This window comes from Schistocerca cancellata, chromosome 3 (assembly GCF_023864275.1).
Source record: "Schistocerca cancellata isolate TAMUIC-IGC-003103 chromosome 3, iqSchCanc2.1, whole genome shotgun sequence".
In the NCBI taxonomy this organism is placed as follows: domain Eukaryota; kingdom Metazoa; phylum Arthropoda; class Insecta; order Orthoptera; family Acrididae; genus Schistocerca; species Schistocerca cancellata.
In genome coordinates this window covers 77,339,232-77,356,078 of record NC_064628.1, presented here as the reverse complement: position 1 = coordinate 77,356,078, position 16,847 = coordinate 77,339,232, and the positions used below count along the sequence as shown (strand labels likewise).

The 16,847-nt window shown below is 46.2% G+C and overlaps 1 protein-coding gene and 1 pseudogene across 1 annotated transcript in view; both read right to left on the bottom strand.

Moving 5' to 3' along the window:
• The window catches only part of LOC126177049 (cuticle protein 16.5-like), a 334,451-nt gene that overhangs the window by 251,822 nt on the left and 65,782 nt on the right, over window positions 1–16,847 (bottom strand). The window lies entirely within an intron of this gene.
• Window positions 16,026–16,143, bottom strand: LOC126177343 (5S ribosomal RNA; annotated as a pseudogene).

Sequence of the window (16,847 nt, the reverse complement as noted above, 5' to 3'; positions counted from 1 at the left end):
AGGTCATTTATATATATTGTGAAAAGCAATGGTCCCATAACACTCCCCTGTGGCACGCCAGAGGTTACTTTAACGTCTGTAGATGTCTCTCCATTGAGAACAACATGCTGTGTTCTGTTTGCTAAAAACTCTTCAATCCAGCCACACAGCTGGTCTGATATTCCGTAGGCTCTTACTTTGTTTATAAGACGACAGTGCGGAACTGTATCGAACGCCTTCCGGAAGTCAAGGAAAATGGCATCTACCTGGGAGCCTGTATCTAATATTTTCTGGGTTTCATGAACAAATAATGCGAGTTGGGTTTCACACGATCGCTGTTTCCGGAATCCATGTTGATTCCTACATAGTAGATTCTGAGTTTCCAAAAACGACATGATACTCGAGCAAAAGACATGTTCTAAAAATTCTACAACAGATCGACGTCAGAGAGATAGGTCTATAGTTTTGCGCATCTGCTCGACGACCCTTCTTGAAGACTGGGACTACCTGTGCTCTTTTCCAATCATTTGGAACCTTCTGTTCCTCTAGAGACTTGCGGTACACGGCTGTTAGAAGGGGGGCAAGTTCTTTCGCGTACTCTGTGTAGAATCGAATTGGTATCCCGTCAGGTCCAGTGGACTTTCCTCTGTTGAGTGATTCCAGTTGCTTTTCTATTCCTTGGACACTTATTTCAATGTCAGCCATTTTTTCGTTGGTGCGAGGATTTAGAGAAGGAACTGCAGTGCGGTCTTCCTCTGTGAAACAGCTTTGGAAAAAGGTGTTTAGTATTTCAGCTTTACGCTTGTCATCCTCTGTTTCAATGCCATCATCATCCCAGAGTGTCTGGACATGATGTTTCGAGCCACTTACTGATTTAACGTAAGACCAGAACTTCCTAGGATTTTCTGTCAAGTCGGTACCTAGTATTTTACTTTCGAATTCACTGAACGCTTCACGCATAGCCCTCCTTACGCTAACTTTGACATCGTTTAGCTTCTGTTTGTCTGAGAGGTTTTGGCTGCGTTTAAACTTGGAGTGAAGCTCTCTTTGCTTTCGCAGTAGTTTCCTAACTTTGTTGTTGTACCACGGTGGGTTTTTCCCGTCCCTCACAGTTTTGCTCGGCACGTACCTGTCTAAAACGCATTTAACGGTTGCCTTGAACTTTTTCCATAAACACTCAACATTGTCAGTGTCGGAACAGAAATTTTCGTTTTGATCTGTTAGGTAGTCTGAAATCTGCCTTCTATTACTCTTGCTAAACAGGTAAACCTTCCTCCCTTTTTTTATATTCCTATTAACTTCCATATTCAGGGATGCTGCAACGGCCTTATGATCACTGATTCCCTGTTCTGCACTTACAGAGTCGAAAAGTTCGGGTCTGTTTGTTATCAGTAGGTCCAAGATGTTATCTCCACGAGTCGGTTCTCTGTTTAATTGCTCGAGGTAATTTTCGGATAGTGCACTCAGTATAATGTCACTCGATGCTCTGTCCCTACCACCCGTCCTAAACATCTGAGTGTCCCAGTCTATATCTGGTAAATTGAAATCTCCACCTAAGACCATAACATGCTGAGAAAATTTATGTGAAATGTATTCCAAATTTTCTCTCAGTTGTTCTGCCACTAATGCTGCTGAGTCGGGGGGTCGGTAAAAGGAGCCAATTATTAACCTTGCTCGGTTGTTGAGTGTAACCTCCACCCATAATAATTCACAGGAACTATCCACTTCTACTTCACTACAGGATAAACTACTACTAACAGCGACGAACACTCCGCCACCGGTTGCATGCAATCTATCCTTTCTAAACACCGTCTGTGCCTTTGTAAAAATTTCGGCAGAATTTATCTCTGGCTTCAGCCAGCTTTCTGTACCTATAACGATTTCAGCTTCGGTGCTTTCTATCAGCGCTTGAAGTTCCGGTACTTTACCAACGCAGCTTCGACAGTTTACAATTACAATACCGATTGCTGCTTGGTCCCCGCATGTCCTGACTTTGCCCCGCACCCGTTGAGGCTGTTGCCCTTTCTGCACTTGCCCGAGGCCATCTAACCTAAAAAACCGCCCAGCCCACGCCACACAACCCCTGATACCCGTGTAGCCGCTTGTTGCGTGTAGTGGACTCCTGACCTATCCAGCGGAACCCGAAACCCCACCACCCTATGGCGCAAGTCGAGGAATCTGCAGCCCACATGGTCGCAGAACCGTCTCAACCTCTGATTCAGACCCTCCACTCGGCTCTGTACCAAAGGTCCGCAGTCAGTCCTGTCGACGATGCTGCAGATGGTGAGCTCTGCTTTCATCCCGCTAGCGAGACTGGCAGTCTTCACCAAATCAGATAGCCGCCGGAAGCCAGAGAGGATTTCCTCCGATCCATAGCGACACACATCATTGGTGCCGACATGAGCGACCACCTGCAGATGGGTGCACCCTGTACCCTTCATGGCATCCGGAAGGACCCTTTCCACATCTGGAATGACTCCCCCCGGTATGCACACGGAGTGCACTTTGGTTTTCTTCCCCTCCCTTGCTGCCATATCCCTAAGGGGCCCCATTACGCGCCTGACGTTGGAGCTCCCAACTACCAGTAAGCCCACCCTCTGCGACTGCCCGGATCTTGCAGACTGAGGGGCAACCTCTGGAACAGGACAAGCAGCCATGTCAGGCTGAAGATCAGTATCAGCCTGAGACAGAGCCTGAAACCGGTTCGTCAGACAAACTGGAGAGGCCTTCCGTTCAGCCCTCCGGAATGTCTTTCGCCCCCTGCCACACCTTGAGACGACCTCCCACTCTACCACAGGTGAGGGATCAGCCTCAATGCGGGCAGTATCCCGGGCAACCACAGTCGTAGTCCGATCGGGGGATGCGTGGGACGAGCTGGCCGTCCCCGACAAACCCCCATCCGGACCCCCACAGTGATGCCCATTGGCAACAGCCTCAAGCTGTGTGACCGAAGCCAACACTGCCTGAAGCTGGGAGCGAAGGGATGCCAACTCAGCCTGCATCCGAACACAGCAGTTGCAGTCCCTATCCATGCTAAAAACTGTGCAAAGAACGTCTGAACTAATCTACAGAGAGCGCAAACAAAACGACACAAAATTGAAGCGGTTATTAAAATACAAGATTGCCTAGTAAATGCAGTAATGCTGCCACTTGTGCACTGCTGACACACTGCTCGGCGGCGGAAGGAGACTACGCGATTTAACACTATTCGAGTACTAAAACGTGATGCTACAACTCTCAAATACTATAATACGCCCGAAATTTATGAATTAAACAATGCAAGTACCAAAAACACGCAAAGAAATTAAGAATTAAACTATGTAACAAATGAGTGAGCTAGGAGTATACGACTTGCTGCTGCAGCTGCTTATCCAACGGCGGCAGGGAGCACACTGACTGTGACCAACCGACACTGGCCGTTCAAAACAAAAACAGTTGACAGACGACTACGCGAATTTACACTATTCAGGTACTAAAACGCGATGCTACAACTCTCAAATACTATAATACGCCCGAAATTTATGAATTAAACAATGCAAGTACCAAAAACACGCAAAGAAATTAAGAATTAAACTATGTAACAAATGAGTGAGCTAGGAGTATACGACTTGCTGCTGCAGCTGCTTATCCAACGCAACCGAAATTACGTCTTTGTCTACGACCGAATGAGGTGACGCAATGGTTAGCAAAATGGTTCAAATGACTGTAAGCACTATGGGGCTTAACACTTGAGGTCATCAGTCTCCTAGACTTAGAACTAGTTAAACCTAACTAACCTAAGGACATCACACTCATCCATGCCCGAGGCAGGATTCGAACCTGCAACCGTAGCAGAAGCTCGGTTCCGGACTGAAGTGCCTAGAACCGCTCGGCCACAGCGGCCGGCAATGGTTAGCACACCGGACTTGTATTCGGAAGGACTACGGTTTAAATCCATGTCCGACACCCACATTTAGGTTTTCCGTGAATTCCCTAAATCGTTGCAGGCAAATTCCATGTTGGTTCCTTTTAAACGGCACTACCAGTTTTCTGTCCCATTCTTGATAACAATTCGAGCTTGTGCTCCGTCTGTAATGACCTCGATGTCGAAGGGACGTTAAACCCTAATCTTCTTGTTACTTTCTTTGCCTATGGATAAGTATATTCTGGATAACGTATAGGGTCCTTCTTAAGGGTTTCTGAATCCGTCCTGGCATCCCTATGAGTCGCCTCACATGAAAGATGCCGAAGTTGTTCTTTTGCAAAGGCACGATCGGTTTTCATCACTTGATATTAGACTGCACTGCCTGTCAAATGACTTCGTAGATTGGACGTTAAACCCTAATTTGCCTTTATTCTTCCCACGAGAATGTACTTTATTAAGTAACATCTGTGTGACTGGAATCGTGTTTTATTTCGTGTCTTGAGGTCTGAAAAGCCTCTGGTAGTATCTCATATTTATCTCTATTGATTCTTCTGTCTCAGAAAGCCTTAATTTGATTTAATACTTCCTGCAGTTAATATCTTCATTCCCAGCATCAACATCTCCAATCTGTGTTTGATGATTTACCATATAGCACCTTTCTGTTTCGTATAATCAAGACGTATAATTCATGGTTGTTACCTCTGGAGATTTCGGTCTTTTGTTTTTATACCGAGAAACATATTTAGAGCGTACATCCCCTTCTCCTCATAGAAATATTGCACATTGACTTTTGTACCTGTATCGTTGTAAATCGAACGTCTTTCAGGTCCGTCCTACAATCGTGTGAGAGTCTCTCATTATTTTGTAATTCTGTTTACATTTGTTTGGTAGTCTTCAGCTTCTCACAAAGGTCGGCTTGATAAGTGTCTGAGGATTTAAAGGTACAATCTTCTGTTTCCTCAGAATCTTGCATTATATTTACTTCAAAAGCACTTTGATAATTCTTTAACGTTAGTTATCTAAATATTAAGGTGGTAGTTTGCCTTAAGCGCTAACTAAGAATAAATCCGTGATCACGTCTAGGGCATCGCACGATTCCTACCGCCCACCGGTATATTCTGTAAGGCAGGGAGACAAGTCCGAACACGTCTCGCTCGGCTGTTACGCTCCTTTTACACGATCGACTTTGTTGGCTCAAATGTCTACTCGAGCCAAGTGAGCCTATTGCAGCGCCCCTGGCGTTTTATTCCTGAACTGAGTCTCCTCCGTATCGAGCAGTGATTTTCGTTTACACATCGGCGCCAAAACTACATGTGTTGTGAAGGCTGTCTGATGGGCAGTTTGGCAACTGGACAGTGGAAATGAGGATATGGGGGACTACCCTCTTTTCGAAAAAATCGAAATATAGAACCAAAACGTAGGAACAAGAGCTGATAATAGAGTTTACTAATCCTAAATACTAAAGAGGGAAAAATGTTGGCTTGTTAGTAAATCATCGTATATTTTACTACTTCATATGTTATTCAGAGGAAGCCGCAATTTATAGTTTAGGCAACAGTTAATTACAATTATAAGGTCTCCAGTGGTTCAAATGGCTCTGAGCGTTATGGGACGTAACATCTGTGGTCATCAGTCCCCTAGAACTTAGAACTACTTACATCTGTGCTCATCAGTCCCCTAGAACTTAGAACTACTTAAACCTAACTAACCTAAGGACATGACACACATCCATACCCGAGGCAGGATTCGAACCTGCGACCGCAGCAGGCGCGCGGTTCCGGACTGAGCGCTTAGAACCGCACGGCCACCGCGGCCGGCAATCCAGTGGTACAAAATGTGTACAATATGTCATGTTTTAGACAGTATGCTGGCAATAACAGATTGGCGGTGGGAACCGCGAATTGGTGTCATTTGTAACCATAAATATTTCGAGGTTTTAGTAATCTAGGGTTAATGACCAAAGCAGAATTTGTAACGCAAGTTCTTTTCAAAAGTCGTGTGGTAAATCTTTATACTTCTGAGAACAGGAAGAACAGGGAAAGTGTCATCCCAGCATTTCAAAACATAGACATTTATTTGCTCGAGAAAACTAGCAAACACCTCAAACAATATCTAGAACGTAGTAAAAAGTGCCTTTTTGGTTTATCCTTTGTATCTTACTAAGTGCTATAGAAAATTATTTTTATCCAAATAATTAAAAAGTTTGTCTATTTACGTACTTATTTATCCGTGGTGCAGGCTTTTCGTTTTTTGGAACATAAACACTGTTTGCTTTCACATACTTCGTCTCTGTTGTTGGAGAGTACTAATAGGAAAACTACAAAGGCTTGTGCTATCTTTTCAGTGCCGGCTGCGGTGGTCTAGCGGTTCAGGCGCTCAGTCCGGACCCCGCGACTGCTACGGTCGCAGGTTCGAATCCTGCCTCGGGTATGGATGTGTGTGATGTCCTTAGGTTAGTTAGGTTTAAGTAGTTCTGAGTTCTAGGGGACTGATGACCACAGATGTTAAGTCCCATAGTGCTCAAAACCATTTGAACCCTTTATCTTTTCAGTGCGTCACAAAAAGAAAGTAAACAACACAATAAAGATTAAGTAAATACGAAAGCACAAAATCAATTTCGGTTATAGGAGTGAGTCCGACCAGAGTGGATTAACTTCCGATGTTAACAGACGTAGCCATAGTCCCTTGTTTCTGCGCATGCGCAGTGTGCAGCATACTTAGTAATTTAGAGGTCCACAATTGACACAGTCTATAGATCGTTGATGTCATAGAGACACTCGCATCGTGATTGGTTGCTGATTTACACGCAAGCACGAAAGGCGCACGCACTTCGAATGGCCGATTTTTATCAGAAAGTCGCTCGTGTGAAAATGACGTTTTTTCTAGGTTTTCATAACCACTGCTGCTACTACCGAAGAAGTTCCTCAGTTGTTGTCTCGAAACCGAATGTTTCTCGTTCCTGTCCCCCTTTGGGATATCGAAGATCGAGTCCGAGTGCACCTTTTGGCAGTCCGACACACTGTCTGGTTGGCTATAAACAGAGCAGTAGTAATACCTGCTCCTGAATAATCTCCTAGATACGTTGATCTTTGTGTGCAATACACACACCTGGAAATTAAAACAGCGTCACTATTAAGGTGGCAAACCAGCAACTACTAGCGACCAGGAAGACAAGGATATTAGTCGCTCGGCTGTGCAGAATCGTACAGCCGCAGCAAGTACATTGGGTCAGGAAATGGGCTTGTTTGTTGGTATAGAAGTATCCATAGAGCGGGAAGTTTCACTGGCTCTATTTGCTTTGTTTTATTGCTCGCGTAACAACTAATATATGAGATAAAATATGTTGCTATGAAAAGAGCCCTGAAATACTTATTAGGGATGCTGTGCTATGACCTTCTTTGGATCATTAACTTTCAGCAAAACAAAATATATTATGTTCTTATTATTCTGGATCTGGCTTTCTATTAAAGGAACATTTTTTCGTTACTGTAACTCGCGATAAAGGTCAACATATCTTCCTTACTTTGCCGGCCGAAGTGGCCGTGCGGTTCTAGGCGCTGCAGTCTGGAACCGCGAAACCGCAACGGTCGCAGGTTCGAATCCTGCCTCGGGCATGGATGTGTGTGCTGTCCTTAAGTTAGTTAGGTTTAACTAGTTCTAAGTTCTAGGGGACTAATGACCTCAGATGTTGAGTCCCATAGTGCTCAGAGCCATTTGAACAATTTTCTTCCTTACTTTATAGTTACTGAAAAGGTTACTGAAAATTATTTCGTTATCAATACTGATGTCACAGTACACAATGTTTGTTCAACATAAAAATATTGCAGTGGATTTTTGTTAACAGTAAAACACCAATAAGTACCACGACTACACGAGAACATGAGACTATTATCAGAGAAAAAGATGTTTTTACTATAACGTTTGCCAGACCAGAACTATGCATAGCAAGATTTCATTTATGTTATGAAGGTAAATTATCTTTTTGCACTGTTAATAATATATCATCCGCAGCCCACACCAACCTGTAAAACACATCATAAAATCTGCTGCTCTGCTCTGCAATTCCGAAACCTAAAAGAAATAATTTTAGTTTCCTATTAACTGTCCGCTTCTTTGCGGTATGATTGGTTTCATTTAATGCAGTTTGAATGCGCCGCGGCAGCGGCCCGTTCGTTCGTAGCGCATCTCTGCACCACGAATAATATTTAAATAACTGAAAATGTCTTAAAAGGATGGGATAAAATACCACGCAAGCTTATTACAATCATAATGCAAGTTTTCACTAACTCTATTCAAAACATTTAAACAGATTACATTATTACACACCTTTACAATGAGTACGTAATGGCGTACGTCTCTCAATCTTGACAAAAGAATACTACGTAAGCGTACAATATAACGTCACAGGCTCTTCCGATTCACGTAACTCTAAGATGACGACAGAGAAATTAATGTTTGGTCACTTCTATTTATACTTGTCACATATTCTCATCTTTGTGTGATTTTTATAAGTATCGTCTGTGGCGGTTTCAGTACTCGCCGACAGTACTCTTAAAAAAAATCAATACATAATTCTATACAAGAACAAAACATGACATATAATGCTTTCTCTTTATTACATAAAGTTCACACAATAGTTGTCCACGCAATTACAATCATCCATTTCAATTACTCTTTTCTCCATTTTTACCGCATATAATATGTGTTTTGCTAAGAGACGTTACAGAGGGGAGGGAGTAAGGCGACATCTGGTGCACCGTGGACAGCACAGCGACCTCTGTAGCGGATTCCCTTCACGCGGTAGTCGTGAGCCGGCTGCATTAGACACGCGAGTGTTTCCACGTCATCTCTTCAGAGGGGTCCCTGTTCTGTGTACCGCAACACAGTGAACTAATTCTTATGTAGGAGCTCCGAGAAGAACGAGCGCTACGGGACTGGATTTGTCATCGTCATACAGGTGCAGTACCTGGTGTAATGACATGTGGTGCCACAACACGATGGACTTCGCATTGCATAGCCAGTAATTTGGACAGTAACTGTCGCATTTCTGAAGCCTTAAGACCGGTGGCTGTGCTGTACCTTCGTGGCGTTACCCTTCCTCAAGATAATGCCAGACCGCAAGCTTCCATGCTATCCTGACCTACCTCGATTGTTGCTCAGATCTAGACTTTCTACAGCTCTCTCATCCACCGAACATACCTGGTCTTGGGGTGCTGACTGGCTGACCAAGCCATCACTTTCCAGCCACAACGATGGATGAATCGGGCAGAGACTTGAAGCGGTATGAAGTGACGTACCTCTATCTGTAATCTAAGCTCAGTTTGACTCAATGACCATCCGTCAGTCCTTGCTGCCAAGCGTGCGCAGCTCGTGGTCTCGAGGTCGCGTTCTCGCTTCCCTAGCACGAGTTCCTGGGTTCGATTCCCGGCGGGGCCGGCCGGAGTGGCCGAGCGGTTCTAGGCGCTACAGTCTGGAACCGCACGACTGCTACAGTCGCAGGTTCGAATCCTGCCTCGGGTATGGATGTGTGTGATGTCCTTAGGTTATTTAGGTTTAAGTCCCCTAGAAGTTCTAACTTCTAGGGGACTGATGACCTCCGATGTTGAGTCCCATAGTACTCAGAGCCATTTGAGCCATTCTTCCCATTTACTCTGAATGAGTGCAAGTAAGATTTTGTAGAGACTTACTGGGAAATTAAAACTCTGTGCTGGATCGGGAGTTGAACCCGGCACTTTTCTTTTCACGAGAGTAGCTGCAGTAGAGCTGCGAGGACGGGTCGCGAGACGTGCGTGGACCGGTTAGCCGGTAGAGCATTTGTCTGTGGGAGACAAAGGCTGTGGCTTCGAGTGCCGCCACGCAGTTTTACTCTATCAGGAAGTTTCAAATCAGAGCAGTCTTCTCGGCAGACAGAAAATTCGTTCTGATAAAATTTCGTTCTTTGCTGTCCTCTATGCTATTTCAATTCTAATGACCAGCAGTGTATTTACGAAACTTTAAATAGCGAGTTTGGGCAACACCGACTTAAAGGAAGGCCTCGGCGCTTGTTGGTGACGTCACGTCAGCTAGGCACGGCGAACGCCAGGTCTGTTGCAGGCAGAAACGCCTGGGCGTGCTTATCACTATAAATCTCTTATTTTTGGACAAAATGTTTGGTATTGTTTTGGATTCTGCAGTTTCATTTAGACGAAAGATTTTCTTACTATCGTAAAGCTACAAATGAAGATCATAGTTGTGTATTACTGAATCCTGTCGAAACAAACGTAGATCAATATGAGAAGACGCTTTGCCCCATTGTAAGCTTCGGAAATTTTACATCCAAGTAACTATATTTACTTGATCCATTTTGCTATCGAAACTTACCCCAACCCCCTTACAATGAACTCGTTTTTTTTATTTATTTTCGTTTGATCGTCACTGGAAATGTGAACTAATTTGCATGTGTAAATGTCCAACTGTTGCCAGTCATCAGATTACAGTCGTTTTCAACGAAAGGAATTCTAAACAGGAAACAAAATAGCTTCATACATCGAAAATACTGCTGAGCTTAAACTTTTATAAACATGCACATTAGAAAAGATAAATGATTCTCTCTTGCAACTGAAAGGAGAAACTTTATAAGATAAAAAAAAAATTTATTTGATAAAACAAGTATCTCTCTTTTGCCTCTTCTTCTGTCCCCGACCCCCTACCCCAACGTGTACAATCGCAAGATATTTCATTAACATTCAGTGCTCCTCACCCCATAGTCAACCAACATACCTAAAGAAGAGCACCGATACGTTCACAGTTTCTTGTAAATGCAACCCAGTACAAACGTAACTTCCTCAGATTTACAAATAAGGTAAAGAAGCACGAATTCTATTGCTGCTGGACCACGAAGTTGTTGTTGTATGTCTATCCTTAAAACAGGTGGAAATTTAAGTCCAGGAGTACACTATTTGTTAAGAAGTGTAATGAATTGCACAATTAATTGATTGCACAAATCTCTCAGAAGAATGTGTGTTGGTCAACTACCGCCAATAGTTTCACATTTTCCTGTGTCAGGGAGGGTGGCAGCACCATTATGAGTATGCCTGCAATTGACCTGGCGTTCGCCATGCCTAGCTGACGTGACGTCACCAGCAAGCGCCGGGGCCTTCCTTTGAGTCGGTGTTGGTTTGGGTCGACGTGTGAGGTTCCCTGGAACCAATACCTCAGGCGCTAGATCAAGAAGCGTTTCAGTAGTGGTCAGAGTTCGCACAACTGTGAAGTAGCGATGCGTGTCTCCAGTGTGAGAGAAGCAGTCGGTCGATGATTTACGGAGTTGCGACATTGGTACTCCAACGGTCTGGAAACGGGTCCGTGTGGGTTTCGAAGGCGAGCAGGCGCCCCGTTTGGCTTCTGCCGCAGCTGCTTTGCATAGCGGACCGGTCCGGCAGCGAGGTGGGACGGCCACAGCCTTCGCCCGCGGCGGGCTGGGTCGTCCGCAAGGCCGCTCGCCGACGCCGACTCGTCGCCCTCAGTTAATCCGCCCCGGGGACCTGGACCACGCGGAGCGCCGCCGCCAGTAACGCGGCATATTTTCTGGACAGCGCTGGGGTCGCAACTGGAGGATCCACATCTACATCTACACGATTACTCTGCAATTCACATTTAAGTTCTTGGCAGAGGGTTCACCGAACCACAATCATACTACCTCTCTACCATTCCACTCTCGAACAGCGCGCGGTAAAAACGAACACCTAAACCTTTCTGTTCTGATTTCTCTTATTTTATTTTGATGATCATTCCTACCTATGTAGTTTGGGCTCAACAAAATATTTTCGCATTCGGAAGAGAAAGGTGGTGACAAATTTCGTAAATAGATCTCGCCGTGACGAAAAACGTCTTTGCTTTAATGACTTCCATCCCAACTCACGTATCATATCTGCCACACTCTCTCCCCTATTACGTGATAATACACAACTAGCTGCCCTTTTTTGCACCCTTTCGATGTCCTCCGTCAATCCCACCTGGTAAGGATCCCACATCGCGCAGCAATATTCTAACAGAGGAGGAACGAGTGTAGTGTAAGCTGTCTCTTTAGTGGACTTGTTGCATCTTCTAAGTGTCCTGCCAATGAAACGCTACCTTTGGCTCGCCTTCCCCACAATATTATCTATGTGGTCTTTCCAACTGAAGTTGTTTGTAATTTTAACATCCAGGTACTTAGTTGAATTGACAGCCTTGAGAATTGTACTATTTATCGAGTAATCGAAATCCAACGGATTTCTTTTGGAGCTCATGTGGAACACCTCTCATTTTTCGTTATTTACCGTCAACTGCCACCTGCCACACCATACAGCAATCTTTTCTAAATCGCTTTGCAACTGATACTGGTCTTCGGATGACCTTACTAGGAAAGGAAAGGAAAGACCAATGCACTTTCAGGAAGAATAGAAACCGGCTTTCTCCTACAGCCGGTATTTGGCCGAGACGACTAAAATAGTGAACTCGTCTAGCACACGCGGATGGCCAGGAAATAATACGTTACTCAATGTCTGTCTTCGACGCTGCATGCAATGATCAACGATTCCATTTGTTTCTCACTAATTACGGTGGGTGTTCAATAAGAAATGTGAAATACCTGGGCTAGCAGGACAGAGTGGATTAGGTTATGGAAAGGGGCCAAAATGAGTTCCTGTCAGTTGCACTCAATATACAAACTTTATTTATCTACACACAATATTACAAAAACTTGGCCGGCCGGGGTGTTACAGTCTGGAACAGCGCGACCGCTACGGTCGCAGGTTCGAATCCTGCCTCGGGCATGGATGTGTGTGATGTCCTTAGGTTAGTTACGTTTAAGTACTTCTAAGTTCTAGCGGACTAATGACCACAGCAGCTAAGTCCCATGGTGCTCAGAGCCATTTACAAAAACTTAAATCGACCTCCTTTGATTAACTTTAGATCGGCTGAAAGCCTCATTCAAAATCCAAGACACAAGGCCTAAGCATAATTGAAATACAACATTCTTCTGGAGGTTCACCCAAGAAAATTTTCTAATCAGCTGAAGGCCTTAGCAATTTAATTTTAATGGAACTAGTCTGGAGGACTTTCAATGAAAAGGCAGAAGGCCTTATCTTAAAACATTTCATATAAAATAAAGAATAACAATGTATAAGTTAACAGATTAAGGCCTTAGAGCCCGCCCGGTTGGCCGTGCGGTTTAACGCACAGCTTTCCGGAGCGGGAAGGAGCGCCGATTCCCGGCACGAATCCGCCCGGCGGACTCGTGTCGAGGTCTGGTGAGCCCGCCAGTCTGTGGATGGTTTTTAGGCGGTTTTCCATCTGCCTCGGCGAATGCGGACTGGTTCCCCTTATTCCACCTCAGCTACAGTGGTTAGCGCACTGGACTCGCATTCGGGAGGACGACGGTTCAATCCCGTCTCCGGCCATCCTGATTTAGGTTTTCCGTGATTTCCCTAAATCGCTTCAGGCAACTGCCGGGATGGTTCCTTTGAAAGGGCACGGCCGATTTCCTTCCCCATCCTTCCCTCACCCGAGCTTGCGCTCCGTCTCTAATGACCTCGTTGTCGACGGGACGTTAAACACTAATCTCCTCCCTCCTCCTCCTCAGCTACACTATGTCGGCGATTGCGGCGCAAACAAGTTCTCCACGTACGCGTACACCACCATTTCTCTACCACGCAAACATAGTGGTTACACTCTTGTGGTGTGAGACGTTCCCTGGGGGGCCCACCGGGGGCCGAACCGCAGAATAACTCTTGGTTCAGTGTGGGGCGGTGGAGGGGTGAAGTGGGCTGCGGTAGTCGTCGTGGGATTGCGGACCACTGCGGCTGTGGCGTGGACGGAGCCTCTCCGTCGTTTCTAGGTCCCCGGTTAACATAACATAACATAACAAGGCCTTAAAAGATTTGATGTAAAATTCGGCTGAAAGCCCTATATAAGGAATAACAATTTTATGTCTAAAGGGCAAGACAGGAACATTAATTCAGGCTACGTAAAAACTCGGTTGAAGGCCTCACATCAAGCAAATAACTAAAACTCAAACAGGGAAGTTACTTTGTAACAAACACAGAACGGCGCTCAGAAGCTTCCAATGGTCGGCCTGGAATTGTAACACTAACGCCCGTTTAGGCGAGACAGGCAGCCTGACCAACAATCTCTACATCGCAAGGCAACCCAACCGACAGACAACCGACGAACCAACCAACTACCTGACTTCGGTCACCAGATCAAAAACACTACATCCAAAATGCCAGAGAGGCGAGGAGACCAGTAACACTCGTCTTCTAACATTAGTTTGTTAACAAGCCAAGGCACAAAAACTACTGACATACATCAACATCGCAACGGCTGTGGAACTACACGCCGTGGTGGACAACATTAACATGGTAAGAAAATACTCACTCGCTGCTCTGTCGCAGCCGACCAACTGGCTACTGCAGTACGCAGACAGCATTACAGCATTTAAAGCATTGCTCAGTCGAACTGACACAGGGTACACAGTGTTGCACGAAACACTGCCACAAGAAACTCGAACACTCGTAAAACGAATCACTAATGAACAACTAGAACAAATCATCGGCGGACACACACACAAAAACGAAGGATGGTCGCTGACGAAACACACGTTGTCTGACCAGATGACCAACCAACAACCAAGCAAGGTCGTTGGCAAGGTCGTCTCAAACCATGTGCGTCCGCTGTCTGTCGGGAACTGGGAGACACGGCGATCCGGGCACATTGGCTCGGACCCAATCATGCAGAGGTAACTCTCGCCCATTGGCCACGACGTCTCCGCACGAGAAGGAACCGAGCCACGTCCAGCAAGACGACCCAGTGACGAGGCCCCGAAACGGTGAAAGACCGAACACACGTCGCCCAAACAGGCGACCAACTGAACGACCGACCAACGGCCGATCCCGCTGCTATCTCCGTCCGTCTAAGAGTTCATCCTGTGTCGCGAGCGGTCGGCGAGTACCGGCTGTCCGCGCCTCCCTAACGCTCCGTCCCCGACTGCTGCTACGTCCCGACTGCACTTCTGCTGAGTTGCAACTCCAACCACTCCAGGTGCGATCTCTGTCCACGACACACCACGACCGGGAAGTAATAGCCGTCCAGCAAAGATAATACGGCAGGGCAAATATCGATACGCGCTGCTGCTGCCACTCACGAGCAGGCAAGACAGTAATTCAGTGACACCAGTAACTGAAATTTAAAATGACGAGGCGACCGTACGGTAAAACAAGATGTTACGTAATAGATGGCACGAACATGAGCCACGCACTGCTCAAAATACAACACCTTTTTTCTCTGAAAGCAGTTTGGTTTCATTCAGGATCACAATATACAATATTACCACGTTGTGACCAGTTCGTTTGGCTACAAAACCGTGTTTTTCAACATAATCTCGGTTCAATGCGATTGCCTTACGCCACCTTACGGGGAGGGCCTGTATGCCTGCATGTTACCTCTGTACCGGGCGACGTCGGATCCAACGTCTTGCTATGTCAATAACCTCCCCGTCATCTACGCACTGCTTCCTTGGCCAAACAGAAGTTGGAAGGTGCGAGGTCTGGCCTGTAGGGTGGATGAAGAAGGACAGTCCAATGAAGATTTGTGAGTTCCTCTCAGGCGTGCAGAGCTGTGTGGCGCCTTGCGTTGTCATGAAGCGGGAGAAGTTCGTTTGCATTTTTGTGAGGAAGAACATGCTGAAGTTGTGTCCTCAGTTTCCGAGGGTAGCACAGTACACTTCAGAGTTGATGGCTGCACCGTGAGGGACAACATCAAACATCAGATTCCCAGAAGACCGTAGCCATGGCTTTACCGGCCGAGGGTTCGGTTTTGAACATTTTCTTCGCGGGAGAAATGGTGTGGCGCCACACCATGGACTGCCGTTTTGTTTCCGGTTCGAAGTGATAAACCCACTTTTCATCTCATGTAACGGAAGTCCTCCGGAACAGGCCATCGAGGCCCAACGGTACCGACCGGCCACCGTGTCATCATCAGCCCATAGGCGTCACTGGATGCGGATATGGAGGGGCATGTGGCCAGCACACCGCTCTCCCGGCCGTATGTCAGTTTCCGAGACCGGAGCCGGGACTGCTCAGTCAAGTAGCTCCTCAGTTTGCCTCACGAGGGCTGAATGCACCCCGCTAGCCAACAGCGCTCGGCAGACCGGATGGTCACCAATCCAAGTGCTAGCCCAGCCCGACAGCGCTTAACTTCGGTGATCTGACGGGAACCGGTGTTACCACTGCGGCAAGGCCGTTGGCCCTCATATGACAACGTTCGACAAAAAATTATCACGCTCAACCTCTTAACGGTACCGAGCGAGGTGGCGCAGTGGTTAGACATTCGGGAGGACGACGGTTCAATCCCGCGTCCGGCCATCCTGATTTAGGTTTTCCGTGATTTCCCTAAATCGCTCCAGGCAAATGCCGGGATGGTTCCTTTCAAAGGGCACGGCCGACTTCCTTCCCCGTCCTTCCCTAATCCGATGAGACCGATGACCTCGCTGTCTGGTCTCCTTCCCCGAAACAACCAACCAACCAACCTCTTAACGGTCAAGCATATCCGCATAGATGGTACTTCGTTGCTCTTTATGATCTGTTAGGCGGCGAGGAACCGAGGGGGCACACACACCTTTGAGTACCCTAACTGTTGGAAAAGTGTGTCAGGATACCAATAGAGACGTCCAGTTGAGCAGTAAGGTGTTTGATTGTGATCCGTCGATCATGTTGAATGAGAGTGTCCGCACGTTCCAAAACTACGGAAGTCGCAGCTATGTACAGCCGGCTGTCACCCGTTAGATCAGACAGGGTTGTGCAACCTCACCCAACAATTCACCGTGCTTTTGTTCACTAACACGTCACCGTAGACATTCTGCAAGCAGCTATGGAATCTGCGATGCCCTGGTTTTCAGCCAAACGAAACTCAGATCTCTGCTTGGAACGAACCTCCGTCAAAAACGCCGTTT